The sequence below is a fragment of the Mauremys reevesii genome, linkage group 5 (genome assembly GCF_016161935.1).
Source record: "Mauremys reevesii isolate NIE-2019 linkage group 5, ASM1616193v1, whole genome shotgun sequence".
NCBI lineage: Eukaryota > Metazoa > Chordata > Testudines > Geoemydidae > Mauremys > Mauremys reevesii.
The window spans coordinates 85,998,606-86,013,206 of NC_052627.1; the positions used below are offsets into that span (position 1 = coordinate 85,998,606).

Sequence of the window (14,601 nt, forward strand, 5' to 3'; positions counted from 1 at the left end):
AGTATCCCTCATAGCTATGGTAAGAAAGTGTTTGAACATCAAGAAAAGAAAGGACTTAACATGGTAAAGAGGTTGTAGTGAGAAGCAGTACAGTGAAATTAAGAAAAGGGAAACAAATATGCTTATTAGAAAAAAGCTTCCTGAGAAAAAGATCTGTCAGTGAAATAATACCCCAAGGTAAGCAACCCAAGCTCCATTGTTTGGGCCACTTAAAGCTAAAGTGGAGAGAGCACTAGAGAATATATCGCAAGGAAGAATCCTGGAGGAAAGATTGTTTTGGGTTTAAGGCAGGGTTTGGTTTCCAGTTGAGCTGGCAGGGAAACCATTTTCCTATCCAATGAACAACTGACATTTTTCTTGTTCTTCATTTGGATGAAACCAGGCTTCTCCTCCTCCCCCAAACAGAGAGATCAACATAACCAATAGTCCAGTGCTTAGGGCACGTATTGGATTCGGAGAAGGGACCTGAACACGTTTCCCACATCCCACTTGAGAACCTTAACCCCCAAGCTATTGGTTGTTCTGGGATGGGTCTCTCTTGTTGGATCTGTATAACTAATTATTCATTGTGCCAGAGAAAAAGAGAGAGACACACTGTGTATCCTGGTGATTAGGGCACTACATGGGATGTGGTAGACCCCGGTTCAAGTCCCTACATCTCTGACCAAAAAAAGTGTTCTGTAGAAAAATACCCAACCAACGCTGTCTCATTTAGCTGTCTGCAAATGCTAGGTGCTTTAAAGTTGGCATAATGAACTCCATATAAGTACATAGATCGCTAGAATTCTCTAGGATTCTAGTCCACTGGGGAAGTGGATTAGATAATCCCACAGGTCATTTCCATTTCAGCTATCTATTGTTGCATGACAACTCAGAAGCAATGATCTGCTGAATGGAAAAAAATATATTGGAAATGTCTTGATTATTAAAAACTCAAGGAATACTAATTTTAAAAAGTGTGTAAATGTTTCTTTTAATAACTTTCCTGTTCTTTTGGCCATTGCCCTTGCACAAAGTTTTTAAAAGTTCAAACAGCGGATGTTCGCTCAGGGGTGAAATGCAGGCAAAGTTTAATTCTGGTTGTTCAGTGTAAATGGTGTAATTTGGATTTAAAAATCAATGAGTGTTGGTTGGTTTGGAACAGGTACTTGAGGGTTAGCTGTATTGAATGTTCTTATAGTTATAGCATCAAACGACAAAAATAAAATACCTAAACTGTAAATGCATAACCTTTAATTACATGTCTGAAAGTATAATTAGCTGTAATTTAAATAGGTTTTGTGAGGGAGTAAAAGGAAAAAGCTGTATTTATATTTTGTACATTAATTATGGAGCCATCAGCTGATGCTTTTTAAAAAAAAATGCATGTTAGTTTTTGTCCATCAGGGCTTAATTCTGAATAGTTAGGTGGTTGAAGACGGATACTTTTTGAGCAGGATGTCTATTTTTTTAAAGTACCTGCTATCTGGGCTCCTCAGTCCTAACAATTATTTCTTGTCTATGGTTTTGGAAAGGAAACAAGAGGAACAGGAAAGTAAAGGAGGAAAACCCACATAGGGGATGAGTAATAGGAATAGAGTGGGGTGTGTGTGTGTGTGTGTGTGAAAGGAAAGTAATTAAAGAGAAGTCAAGAGCCCAATTGTATTTATTATTCTGTCTTAATTTAGGGCTTAATCTCATAATCACATAAGCCTCTGAGTGATTTTATGCACACAAGTAGCCTAACTGAAATGTTGATAGGGTGGGCCATTAGAAAGGTTCAGTTTTTCTTACTGAAGATAATGGTTCATTGCACCTTTTGATATATGATTGGACTCACTGGAAATAACTTCATAACTCTGGTCAAAGTGGTTCAAGTTTCTCTGCAAGATCTGCTTACTTGAACTGGTTTTATTGTCGGTTACAAAGACAAGTTATTGTGTGAATTTCAGGTTAAAAAAATCCATACATTTTATTAAAAAAAAATCAGTATCACATTTTTGTGTTCTTAATTTGAGCCTTTGGAGCTGGTAATGATGCTATAGCCTTTATGTATGTTACTGGAGAAACATGAAGGGTATGGTTCATCAGATTTTATTATTTAAATGTTTAACTATTTATTGAAATATTTTAACTTGCTGTGCATGTCTTGAGTACCTTGAAGCTGTTCATTAATTGATCCTTTATTACTCTACCAACTAATGAATGCCTATAATTTTATATTCATTTAGAAATGCATTTGGCCTCAAATCACAGCTATCATAGAGCAAGACAAATGCATCTTACTGACAGATCAGGGCAGAGTTTATTGAATCTGACAACCCTGTGTTCTTTGCAGGGAAAATTTCATGTAAAGTTAAGAACAGATGCTGAACAATATGGCACATCTGATTTCATGCTGCTCATGCATGCTAGTCTCTAGCATTCTTGATGAGGTCAGAAGATTAGTGAAATTTCAGACGTCAGGAACAGTGGCCACGTAGGTAGATGGCTCAAATCAGGTGTACTAAAGCAAAGTAGGTAAGGGCTTCTCTCATCTGTCTTACTTGCCCTTAAGCATATGGCTGTATGACCATCTGTGAAAGAACCTAAGCTCAACAGAGCACAGTTGAAATGATACTTGTATAATTTTGCTGCTTTCTAAGATACATTCTCTGTATTTGATATCTTTCCCTTTACATTTCTTATTGGGTTTTACTCCATGTATTTTTAATCTGCCTTTAGCTAACTCACATCTTACTCCTTCTCATAACACAAGAACTAGGGGATCACCAAATGAAATTAATAGGCAGCAGGTTTGAAGCAAACAAAAAAAGTATTTCTTCACACAATGCACAGTCAACCTGTGGAACTCTTTACCAGAGGATGTTGTGAAGACCAAGACTATATCAGGGTTCAAAAAAGAACTAGATAAGTTCATGGAGGCTAGATCCATCAACAGCTATTAGCCTGGATGGGCAGGGTGGTGTCCCTAGCCTCTGTTTGCCAGAAGCTGGAAATGGGTGACAGGGGATGGATTACTTGATTGCCTGTTCTTCAGTTTCCTCTCGGATACCTGGTGTTGGCTGCTGTTGGAGGGCAGGATGCTGGGCTGGATGGACCTTTGGTTTGGCTCAGTATGGCTGTTCTTATAGATTCATCATGGATAGCTCAATAAATTGTCTCTTTAATGTGCAGCTACAGTTAAATAAAATATGCTGCTTTGATGCATTATGAATTTTTTTTAAATCTGCATTCATGTCATACAGCTTCCTTAAGGTGAAGTGAAACAAAGATGAATAAGAGAAGGGCAGCAAAGGTGGCTACAGGCACAGAAATAATTGCATATGATAAGAAATGGCAAAAGATAGTATTATTTATCCTGGAAGGCTGAAAAAGTTATAAGGGCCTTGACTGGGTTAAAAGTATTAAAGGCGTAGTTTAAACTGCTGACCTTTTTCTTTACGCAAGGATAAGGATATCTTTATGTAATTAAAAGAAATAAATTTGGAATAACCAAAAAATAAATACTGTTTTATGCAGCACCTAGTCAGCAAATAAAACTCACTACTCTAGAAAGCCGAATCATGTGCTGTCTGATACTTTTTTTCAAAGATAGCTAATTTCCTGACAGCTGACCCAACTTTGTGGCTAGTCACTTTAAAATGATAAGAGTAATCTGGTGTTGTGCTTTCAAAAGTAAGCTGATTACCTCTGAGGGACTGGAGAGAACTATTTCCTCCATTTATTGTATTGCACAACTGCCTATATAAGTCTCCACTGAAATGTTGTCTTTTGCCCAGTAAATGTTACCATGGAGGTGTTCTGTACGTAATAACTTTGTGCAGATAGTAACAGTATGGCTATACTGAGCATTCAAAAATGACTCAGGTTGCACAAAATTATGACATTTAAAATAATTTTTGAGGGGTTTATATGTACCTGTTGACTTTTGAGCCTCTAGGGTTCATTTTTTCAAGGTTATCTCTGCAACAATAAGGGCTAGTAAATTTATTTCAATGAAAGCTGATGGAATCACAAGATTCCAGGTACTGGGGCTTAAAGAAAAATACCCAACATCTTAAGACTTGTGAGATTACCACAACTTTCCTGATTTTGTCACAAGATGTTACTAACACTATAGATGCCTTATTAGGAACTGGGAGGGAGAGATCTTCACTTTCTTCTGAATCATCGGGTATTGGCCATTGTCAGAGGCCAAGATAACAGAACATATGTACCAGTGGCCTGATCCAGTATGGAAAAACTTTTCTTCCTAAAACATGTTCCAATTTCCTTTGATCTTGCTGGAGCTCAGAGTAGAATGTTGGTCTTGGACATGATTGTCAAGTGTCAATGCTTTAAACTACTCCAAGTTATACATGGAATATGATGCTTAGAACTTAGTCTATATTGAACCAATATACTTTTTGCATATTGGTATCATAAAACCAAACTGCAGTCACTGGGAGCTGCAGGGGGCCATGCCTGAGGATGGTTAACATAAACAAAATGTCTCGTGGCCCACCAGCAGATTACCCTGATGGACCGTGTGCTAAAGACCCCTGCCCTAGCCTCTGTTTGCCAGAAGCTGAGAATGAGCAATGGGATGGATCACTTGATGATTACTTGTTCTGTTCATTCTCTCTGGGGCACCTGGCACTGGCCACTGTTGGAAGACAGAATATTGGGCTAGATGGACTTTTGGTCTGACTCTGTATGGCTGTTCATATGTTCTTTCAATCACAAAATGAATATTTCTCTTGGAATTATTGTTCATAGTATTCTTGATTATTTATTATGGTATCGCAGCCCTCACACCTCCACCACCAGAAAAACAAATTTTGGGCCCAGTGTGCTAGGTATTATATGTATATGCAGGAAGAGGACAAATTATAATCTTAGAAGTATTACCACCTTTATTTTAAAATTAGAGAACTGAAGCTAATTGGAGAGTTGCATAACCTTCTACTCATAAGTAAGGACTTACCAAATTCACGGTCCATGTTGGTCAATGTCATGGTCATGGGATTTTAAAAATTGGAAATTTCATGATTTCAATATTCTGAAATTTCATGCTGTTGTAACTGTATGGGTCCTGACCCCAAAAGAGGGTTGTGGGGGTAGGCTCACAAGGTTTTTGTAGGGGGGTTGTGGTATTGTCACCTTTACTTCTGCTCGTGGTGGCAGTGCTGCCTTCACCTGGCTGCTGGCCAGGAGCCCAGTTCTGAAGGCACCTTCGCCAGCAGCAGCCCAGAAGTAAGGATGGCATGGTATGGTATTGCTACTGTCCTCAGCCAGCAGCTGCCACTTTCTGGCTGCCCAGCTCTGAAGGCAGCACAGAAGTAAAGGTGGCAATACCATGACACAACTACAATAATCATGCACACCCCCCATAATCATCTTTTGGGTCAGGATCCCACTTTGAGAAATGCTGGTCTCCCCATTGAAATAGCATAGGGTAAAAGTACACCAAAAGCCAGATTTCATGGTCCGTGATGCATTTTTCATGGCCGTGAATTTGGTAGGGCCCTACTCATAAGGGATATACCCTAAAATAAGTCTCCTTGCTAGCATGTTCCCTAATTGGCTGATCTAAATAGGATTACTTCTTTTATCACATTTTCATGGACATATATGTATTGTTCATTTGTGTCCACAGAACTCCTTTATTTTAGCTTAAAATGGTTGTGCTCTCACTTCATGGTCTATTTTCATCCTGTGGCCAAGGCAAAGTTTTTCCCCCTAGAATGTGAACCCACTCCTTATTTAAATGATCACTCTAAGCATACATATTTAATTCCAGAGCTGCCACATTAATCTAAATGAATCAGCAAATTGCAGGTGCTTTTACACTCCCCCAAGAAACACTTTTTTTTTTCAGATTCTCTATAAGGACAATATAAAGTGGGTATTCTACCATGAGGATAATGCTTAATGTCTAAGCTAATGGCCTGTTAGTGATTAACATCTCTTCATTTATCTTAATCTTAAAATGAAAAAATGTAGCTTCCATACTGTATGCTTGGCAAGTATAGACCATCTCATCTTCATTACAGTCATCCTGGTATCTCATTTTGCCTCTCCATTGTGTTTCACACCTGCCTTGTTTCATTGTGTTCCTGTTTACACTGTGAACTCTTTGGAGCAGACACTTGGCTTTATTTGTAAAGTGCCTAGTACAATGGGATCCCAAATCTGCCGGGAGCCTTTTGGTACTACTTCAGCACAATTAATATTAAATTCCAGGCAGATTATGGTAATATCTATACTGGCTCACCTGAAGGGAGCTCACTGCAGGATCGTGAGCTAAACTTGTAAAATGTGCAGCTAAGGAAGTCCCTTGTGTGCAAAACTAATTTAGTTGTAATCTCAGAATATTGTGAATGTATGTAGGGACTAGGGCAAAAGTAAAATTGCCCACTCTGTGCTTGTGAGGTTCACATGGGCTGAGAGATGGGTCTTTGCTTCAGTCTGTACTCTCACTTCTCTGCTAATTTCACCATGTTAAAGATCTTTTCCTGGGAATACGCTATATTCCATTTATACCCACAATTAAAATACCTGAAGAAATCTATACAAAGCTATATAATTTTGGGGTCATAGGAGTTGGTTGCACAACCCAGTGTGTTTAGTTAGGTCCATCTAGTATTTCAATATCATTTAAAATGCATTAAATTTTGTTGTGAAACTAAATTACGGCCAAAATTTCTGTGACGTTACTTTTGAACTGATTGCACAAAAGAGGTCAGTAGCTTCAAAAATCTAGGCACTCTTGGTAAAGACATTAGTAATTAAGAAAAATAATACATGTTGACTTCACTTATTTCATTTATGGATACATGACATGAGAATTTTCTGTCTGCTTTGGAAGAGAACTAGTAGAAATTCCATATACATTGAAAACTAAATTGAGAATTGAATAGGAGTTAAAACAAGTATGCCAAGCATATAGCAATGAATTCTTATAACATTCCGGCATGTAGTACTGTACATGAATTGATTTGGTGCTTATATAAGAAATTGCAAATGATAAAATATAATTTAAATGACTATTGAGATATAAAGATTATAGGCTGAGTTGGCGATAGATTATACTTTACTGAGACAGTCATTTCTAATTTAGTCTACTGAGAACTCTAGCAGATAAGTAGATATTATCTAACGTAATCAGTTTTGTCTAATGGTATGTAACTAAAATTATATGTAAATCATCTTTTTAAAGACAGAGGAAATTCCAAATTCTGGTTTAATGAATGGATTCAACATTTATGTGGCAGTTAACTTAATTTCTTAGGGTGAAATCCATTTCTCCCTCATAAGATAATTCCTTGGGTATTTGTACAGTGCTTAGGATCTAAGAAAACAAGGCTTTGCATGAAGGGGACATCGCAGGAGATGAGAGAATGCAACTACAATCTCTCCCAATTTAGAGGTTACAGAGCTACACTCTAAAGTGTTAGTAACCGTTATTCTGGGCTATTATCTGGAATTGGTCACAAATTTCTTTCTTCCTCATACACACTAATTTGGGGGCAACAATTTTGGGCCGCTAGATCTGCTAAAAACAGTGTTCCTGTCTATGCTCTCATGAGGTAAAACTTTTCTATATTGCTGCTCCTTCTATACCCATTCTGTCGTGCAAGCATTCTGTAGCTAATTTATTTTCATTTTACTTTTATTTTTTAAAAGCCTGCTCACTTGATTGAAATTCACTTTACTGAAGTGGTAGTGGTTTAATGGTTTCTAAAGGCCAATGCTAGGTGCAATCTTTAAGCTTTTATATTAAGTTCATTTTTTTTCTTTTATATTCAATAATGAAATACATACAAAGAGGGAGGGAGGAGAAAAAAGAAACAAGTTGTGTTTAGATACTATCATGAAATGCAGAAATTGTGAGCCTAAGATTCCCCTGCGTAAAATCTCAGAGGAAGACAAAAACCAAGGGTTGGAAAACAGATCAAGAGCAAATTCCAGTGTTGGTATAAAGTATTTCACTTTTCTACCACTATCCTGCTGCTCCACCTTTTCTTTCCCATTTAACTTTCTACATGTTTTGTTTGCAGCCCCCTGGTGCTGCCTTTAGGGGTATGTCTACACTGCAATTAGGCACCAGGGGCGGCTCCAGGCCCCAGCATGCCAAGCACGTGCTTGGGGCGACAAGCCGCGGGGGGCGCTTTGCCGGTGCCGCAAGGGCGACAGGCAGGCTGCCCTCGGTGGCTTGCCTGCGGAGAGTCCGCTGTTCCCATGGCTTCGGCAGACCTCCCACAGATACGCCTGCGGGAGGTCCGCCGAAGCCGTGGGACCAGCGGACCGTCCGCAGGCAAGCTGCGGAAGGCAGCCTGCCTGCCGTGCTTGGAGCGGCAAAATTCCTAGAGCCGCCCCTGTTAGGCACCCACAGTTGGCCCATGCCAGCTGTCTTGGGATCAGAGAATGGGGCTGTTGAATTGTGAATTAGACGTTCCCACTTGTGCTGGCACCCAGGGTCTTGATCCTTCAAGGTTGGAGGGTCCCAGAATCAAAATGTCTTCACTTCTATTATGCAGCCCCTGAGCCTAAGACAGTCCAGCTGCATGTGTCTAATTGCAGTGTAGACATATCCTGTTTGGCCACTCTCCGGGGCATTGGTGCTGTCTGGTCACAATCCCATTCATATGCACCAGAAATTCCAAGGATGACTTCAGTATGTAAGGGAATATGGATGGTCTTGTGATTAAAACATAGGGTTGTTTGTCAACAGACCTAGTTTCTGTTTCCAACTTTACTACAGACTTTTTTGGGTAAGTCACATAGATTCCTAACTCGACTTCTATTGGAGTCTGAAGATATGTCTAAACTGCAGACACCCCTGGCTGGTAAGTACCAACTGAGTCAGACTAGGGGCTTGTTTAATTGCAGTGTAGATGTTTGGGCTCAGGCTGCAGCCCAAACTATGACACCCTCCCACCTTGCAGGTCCGAAAGCTCCAGCCTGAGCCCAAACATCTACACTGCAATTAAAAAAGCCCCTTAGCTCAAGCCCAAGAGGGCTGGCATGGGCCAGCTGCAGGTTTTTAATTGCAGTCTGGAAATACCTTCAGTCTTTGTTCACTTCAATGGGAGTTGGATCAGTTGAATCACTTACTACCTCTGAAATTAAGAGAGCTGATTTTTAATCTCCAGTTATACACCAGGTTTAAACCAACACTGACTTCAGTGATGTTGCTTCTGAATTACCTCACTCTAACTTGTGTCAGCATTAGTTCCAAGATGTGTCAGCGAGAGATTTAGATGGGTGTTCTGCAGGCTAGCTTGATTAATTATATTAGCAAATTTAAAAAAGTAAGAATTTATTTGAAGTTGCATGTTTTTTAATTAAGCTAAAGTATTTTCATTTACAATAATTTATTACAAGCTTGTATTTATCATAGTGGTTAGTGAATGAATACTGTAAAATTCAAATGAAGAAATCATCTCATGTATGAGAATGAATTGAGAGAAAAGAGCTTAAATTCTAGAAATAAGATAAGGCCATTTTGTCCATTTGTTTTCCTCACTTCTATTTTCCTAAGACTGCACATAAGCCTTATTCTGTTTCCAAAATAACAAAATTAAAAGCTTTTTTAATATAAGCAGAAACTTGTAGCTACTGTTAAGAAGATTAACTTTGTGGGAGACTGTGACAAAGTGGATTTTTGAAAAGCAGGCCAAAAAAGTTTTGCATTTGAAATGAAATTATAAACTGTTCAACATCAATGTATTTATCTTCTAGAACAAACTAGGAGTAGTTTTGAATCTACAGACTCACTAACATCTCACATTTAAAAATTCCTTCAGCTTTTTCAGCCAAGCCTGTAATAAATCTATAGTTTGTGTGTTGTAGAAACTATTCTTTCTTTGACCTTGTTCTTGCTTTCTTATTCTGAAATTGTGGGGTGTTTATTGAACAATATTTCTATGCATCCGCTAAGGAGTCCTTTAACCTCAGGTCAGAAAAACAAGCACCCAAATGCAATCTTCTGTCTGCAGCTTTTACAAGATGGAAGATTTTTTACATTACCTACCTACTTCCTGTTAATTACAGGATATACTTGTCAAGAAATGCTATTTTGGAGTAAATCTTGAGAACACATACATTATTCAATATTTAACTGTCAGGAATACATACCTCTTATTTACCCACTTTGCTAGTGCAAAGGTGTCATTAAAACATGATTTTTAAGTGCCAAAGTTCTAGTGGAACATTAGCAATTCAGTAGAGACAATAGATCCTTCAGAATGCCTTACTAGATATGTTTTAGCTCATAAATTATTGTATATTAATACTGCTTTGTACTTGTTAGCTCTTTCATCCGAAGATTTTAAAACACTTCTGCCCATTTTAATAGGTGAGGAAGCATTATTGGGAAAGTCAATATTCCTTAAAGTCTTTCTCAGAGCTGGGACTCAATCCTGGGTTTCTTGAGTGTCACTGCTGTTCTCTAATCAATAAGTTATGCAACCTTTCTGATATACTGATCACATAGAACAGTTTTTTAGCCTCTATATGATTTTGAAGAGATCTGTGCTAATGCAACTATCTGTTTTTTCTGATTGTTTATTCATGTTTACCAGTTCAGCTCATGTCTTTACCTGTTTATTTTCTTCAGTATCCTCAAAGTTGTGTATTAACTGCTTAGAGTCATATTACCCTGAGAGCTGTGATCCTGTTTAACCTCACAAACAAACCCAAGTTAGGCTGGGTCACCTGAGGAAAAGCATAATTAGGAAGTAAAATGTGCTGAGCATTCAATAGGTGGAACTTGTTCCTTTGGCTAGGTATTGAATGCTTCTGGAGATATTGGGGTTTTGTATAAGAGTAAAAGCAGAAGTCCTGATTTCCTGTGGTAATTAAGATCCAAAGGCACTTTCTATAAGAAGTGGAGTGATAAGCTTTGTTCTGGCTGAATTGCAAATCAGGAAATTCTATTCTGCTTAACTTTCCTCTTCAGAAACAGCTCTTCTTTACTTAGGATCAGATTTTTAAAAGTATTTAGGCACCTCATTCATTTGAAAATTAGATATGGATGCCTAGTAAGATTTTTTCTAAGGCACCAGGGTGTCTAACTCCCAATTTGAGTTAAGCAGCTAGGCCCCTATCTGCACTAGAAGTGCCTAAATTCCTTAAAATAGGAAGGGTCAAGTTTTTAAGGATGTTACACAGAGTTTGTGTTGCTAATGGTTGCCAGCTTCCCATCAGAAATAGCTGCATTCTGGGGTACATCTACACTGCAATGTAAGGTGTAATTGTAGCACAGGTAGGCATACCCATGCTACCTTTAATCTAGCTAGTGTGAGTAATAGCAGTGAAGATATGGCAGTGTGGGCTAGCACAGTCTGGCAAATGGCCCATGCTGAAGCCCATACTGCTGTTCAGTATAAATACTCACAGGTATAGCTTCGCAGGATTCGGGCCGTAATTCTAAGCTTTTGGGTCAGTCAAGCTGTTAGTTTATGCGTTCTTTTTTTGTTTGTAAAGCACCATTCACATTTATGGTACTATATTAAAAACTAATAAATGCAACTTGATTAAATGTGTGGAAGATTGTACAAAATGGAAAGGCAGCTATGATGAAATATTGGGGTCCCCCCCCCATTGCCGGCTGCACAGATTCTGCAGAGAGCACTGGGGACAAGTCTGAAAACAGCAGCTCAGTGTCACGTGTTCTTTCTCCCATGAATTAGTTAATACTTCCTGAAACAGTATTAAGTCCCTCTCTCCAGCCATGATCCATACCCACTGAAGTAAAGGAGAATGTTTCCAATGGACTTTGGATCAGGGTTATAGCCTCAGTTTAGGATCATAGCCAGAGTTCAGCTACAGACTATCAACTTATGGCAGTTCAGCAAGAAAGCTGGCTGTGCTGCAAGCAATGGGTGGGAGGACCTTGCCTGGGAGTACTAAGACAGTCTCCGTCATATGTCTGTCTATGAATCTTAAGTCCTTGCTGGTCCTAAACTTTGCTCACTTGAAGTGACTCCCTGTGTCCCATCCAATTTGCAGGATGGGTACAGGATGTGAGTCTGCAAACCACTCTCAGCAGCTAGACAACTCTCAGATAAATGCTTTCCTTCTGTTTTTTTAATTTTTATGGAGAGAGACTTGGAGGCCCTAACTTCTAGAAGGAATCTGATTGGCTGTCTATGTAGTTACATGGACCAGTATACAGTAACTATAAATTATAAAAGAGCATATATTTTATAACACTAAATGCTGATCTTGAAGTCTACAAGCTTACCATATTTACTCAGTGGGTGAATGCATTTGTTTGGAGGCCTGCGTACCTCACATTGTATCATGGTGTATGAGTGGTCATTGGATGTGTAGACAGTTGTGCACTATTACTTCAGTCAGTCTGTTTCATTAAAATACAGTCAAGTTATGTTGTGTTTGGTGTCTAAAATAGGATTGTTCAACCAACTAGCATGCTACAATAACTCTTCGTATTTTATTGTAAGAACCTAGTATAACACACAAACATAACAGAGGCAAGCAAATACAGTAGTCCATCAAACCTAATGTGACTGGATCTTCCAGGGCAGGGTTGCTTGGGTTGGGGTGGCAGGCTTTTGTAAGGTTGAAAGAAGGGTAGTAGAAGAGACAGTATGACCACTCCTCCCATTATAAATTTTATTCATTTATCTTCTTGCTCTTTCCTCTATGCTCATCTGTCTCTTTACGGTGCAATCTTCTCCCTCATATTTCTCTCAAACTCAGTCTGTCTCTTTCTTAGCAAAAACAGGATTCATAATTCTCCATCAGTAATAGGAATGGCAAAGGCTATAGTGTAGACAGGGCTCAGGCATTTTATAATTATCTAAAGCTAAGCACAACAGTGACTGTTTGACAGAGGAATTGTCCTACCACAATCAAATCAAATGATAGAAAACTGAACGTTTTCTCTGCTTTAGATGAGACCGCCAAGATAAATGAGAGATTTTGCACCACCTACAGACTGGTAATCAGTTCAGGAAATTCATATAATAGTTTGAGATTAGTGAGAAATTCCTTGGGCAACAAAATTTAGATTCCTTCATTTCATTTCTTCCTTTCTGAAATTAGGCAGTACAAGTGCAATCTGTTTGAGAACAAGTTGTGATGTGACTACAGATGCCTAAATAATTAAGTGCATGATGGAGTGGTACACTGGGTTCCTTCTAAACCGTGCTGATTCAATGCTAATGAGTAACATTTTGTATCTGCTGACCTACTGAGGAATTACTCAAAATTTTAATCAAGAAAATTATTCTTTCAAATTAGACACTTCTGAATAATTACCAACAAGTTTATTAAAATCTTCAAGTATTTTTCATACACTTGTCAGATAACAAAGTAGTTTAAACTAATTTTTACAGAAGATTTGGGATCTTGTTACTCAGGTCAAAAAAGTACAAATGGTTGAACTTTAAATCGTTATACATTATTTTAAATATTCGGTTGTTACCACAATGACACTACTAAAATCCATAATGTCAGTCACAAAAAAGTAGAAAATATTACTTTTCTCAAATCATGGGTCTTAAGAAGTCAACATTTCCTTAAACAAAGAAGTTTGAATAGTGTCCCAATCTACAAGAACTATAAAAGTACTCAATATGTACAATTTTAAATAGAATACAAGTATGAAATGTAAAGATCCAAACCCACAAGGTGCTGAGAGTTCTATGAAGTACTTTGTAGTCCCACTGACTATGAACCTTGTACTTCCCTTCCTCTAGGTAAAAGGTTGAAATGTATTAATGTGTGAAGGAGAATCCATGTGTATGCATACTTGTATATTTGTGTTTGCATAAAAATGTTTTGGAAAATATCTTCCTCTGACTTGATGACCTTCATCGATCAGTCTTTCAGCCCTTGTATAGATGATGCTGATCACAACACGTCTTCCATTCTTCTCATATCCTGGCCTTTCTTCTCCATGTGCAGCCATGTCTTTTCATGATAAAATCTTCCCCCATCTCTTTTGAGTTGGCCAAGTGGTTGTTTCAGCTCCCGTAGGTACCACTTGGTGACAGCTGCAGTCCATCGACTATAGCCTCATTATATGCCCAGCCCATCACATTTTACTATGCCTCCTCTCAACAACGACATCCTGAACTCCACTCTGGTGTCTGACTTCACTGGGATCTCAGTTGCAGATTGTAATTCCCAGAATTCTTCTTTCTGTTGCCCTCTCTGTGACAGACAGTTGTTGCTCCTTTGTCTTCGTCAGTGCCCATGTTTCGCTGCCATACAAGATTGCTGGCAGTACTGTTGAGTTGAAGATACTGACGTATGTTGCCTTGTTGATATTTTTTTCCCCTCCTTGGAGGAGATCCTTGATAGAATTGAATTGGCACCAACCTGCTTGCTTTCTTTGCAAGAGTTCACCTTCCTGATTATGGCGCATGTTAATTTCTTGGCTCAAATAGACACATTGCTCAACTTCTATTTGTTCTCCCTTGATTGTTGTTTGGGCTTTTGACAAGGTATTGGACCGCATAAATTTTGTTTTGTAGCAGTTAATTTTCAGTCCAACTTGATTGTTTTTTGTGTTGAGTTCTTGCAGCATTTTCTGTAGTTTGATAGTATTTTCGGTGATCAACACAATATTGTCCATGAATCTGCGATGGTTTAACTGCTCTC

The 14,601-nt window shown here is 38.5% G+C and overlaps 1 protein-coding gene and 1 long non-coding RNA gene across 8 annotated transcripts in view; one reads left to right on the forward strand and one right to left on the reverse strand.

Moving 5' to 3' along the window:
• Positions 1-14,601, forward strand: part of SGCZ (sarcoglycan zeta) — a 491,213-nt gene that overhangs the window by 158,367 nt on the left and 318,245 nt on the right. The window lies entirely within an intron of this gene.
• LOC120407018 overlaps positions 1-14,601 on the reverse strand; it is a 90,523-nt gene that overhangs the window by 50,591 nt on the left and 25,331 nt on the right. The window contains exon 5 of one of the 3 annotated variants that reach the window (XR_005599743.1): positions 12,510-12,700. The exons of 1 other annotated variant lie outside the window; for it this stretch is intronic. This is a non-coding gene — a long non-coding RNA (uncharacterized LOC120407018). Of the gene's footprint in view, positions 1-12,509; positions 12,705-14,601 lie in introns of those variants that run through there. One more of the 3 variants, XR_005599742.1, reaches the window with a different exon arrangement.